Below are 1,433 nucleotides of genomic sequence, written 5' to 3'. Positions count from 1 at the left end.
TCTGTAGATCCAGCCTTTGCTCTTCCCTTCCTCGCCGACCTAGTGCTCTTTATAGTCAACCAACCGAACCTAGTGCTATTGACTTAAATTCGAAGTGGAGAGTATCCGTTTTCCTTTAATAAGAGAGTTTCCTCAGTGCCAGTTCCATTTTGTATTTATGCGCTCTCCACTCAAAGGTAAGAATTAGACTATCAAAGCAAGAATTCCACTCCGAGATCGGAAACTGAATCAGGAGGAGCTAGATCAGGTACCGGCTTAGAAGCGGTCTTATACTCCTTGTCCTGTTGTCGGTGAAGAAAGGAGAGGCCCTTATTGTAAGTTTTGTCCTGTTGTTGGTGAAGAAAGGAGAGGCCCTTATTGTAAGTTGAGGGAAGCAGTGAAGTTGCCAGTTGCCATAGGTCTAGTAGCAACAGAGGAGCAAGAGGTCAGAGTTAGATGAGCCGAATTCAGCAAGGTGTCATGGAAAGAGGTTATTGGCGCTTTTCTGCTTGAATTGCGGGTAGTAACTTATCTTTCTCCTAAGAAGACGAATGAACGTTGCTTGGTTGTTTTGAACTTACTTGACGAAGAGAACTGTAACTCGCTGGCAGGTCACTCTCATCTCACGCACAGGATATGGACGGACCACACTCGATCTTCATATAAGAGATGCAAGTAGGAATAGATGAGCTTGTTAAATCCTCTAAATTCCATGAATGATGGGTTTCGTTTATACCACTCCAAATAGCTGGCCGTCTTGATCGCAGAGAAATGCATTACTCGTAAACTAGGATTGACACTGGATTGGATCACTAGTATTGAACTGAACTAGCTTATAGGCCCTTTACCTGTATTTAGGTGATTTATAGGCCCTTTACCCATGAATGCCTCTCCTGATTAGATGATGTGCTACCTATCAGTATTGATCAACTGTCCCTGATGCCATGTCACTCAAGATTCCACTCTACCACGCCCGCACAAAAAGCCAAAAGTAACTATAGGTCGATCGAGTAAAGAAGAAGGTTTATAGACCAGTATGGAATTGGAGCACAGTTCCGTTGATATGATTACGCGAGCCCTAGTATAGAGGTTTCGTTTTCAGCTGTGGAGTGGAAATGATCTCGTAAGCTTTCCAATTCTTGCAAGAGTAGAAAGGGGAATAAGGCGAGAACTTAGAGTTCGTTACAGCTCTCGGCTCTTGCTAGTTACCCGATAAAGAGCTTCGCATTTGCCAGTGTTATCTCCTATTATAGATAGAATGAACTAACAATACTGTGTCTACTTTAGTAAAGCTGTTCCACTCTTGCTTTTGGTGCAAGAAGCGATGCCCCTTCCCTTGCTTTCGCCCTTTATTATGCAGGATTATACACGAAATAGGAAGACATTGAAGAGAGGCACAACTCAACTAGAAAGAAAGAATATCACTGAAATCTGAGAGAAGAGATTAACCTAAC

Source organism: Musa acuminata, unplaced genomic scaffold (genome assembly GCF_036884655.1).
Source record: "Musa acuminata AAA Group cultivar baxijiao unplaced genomic scaffold, Cavendish_Baxijiao_AAA HiC_scaffold_1038, whole genome shotgun sequence".
NCBI lineage: Eukaryota > Viridiplantae > Streptophyta > Magnoliopsida > Zingiberales > Musaceae > Musa > Musa acuminata.
Note: the sequence above shows the minus strand (reverse complement) of the source record.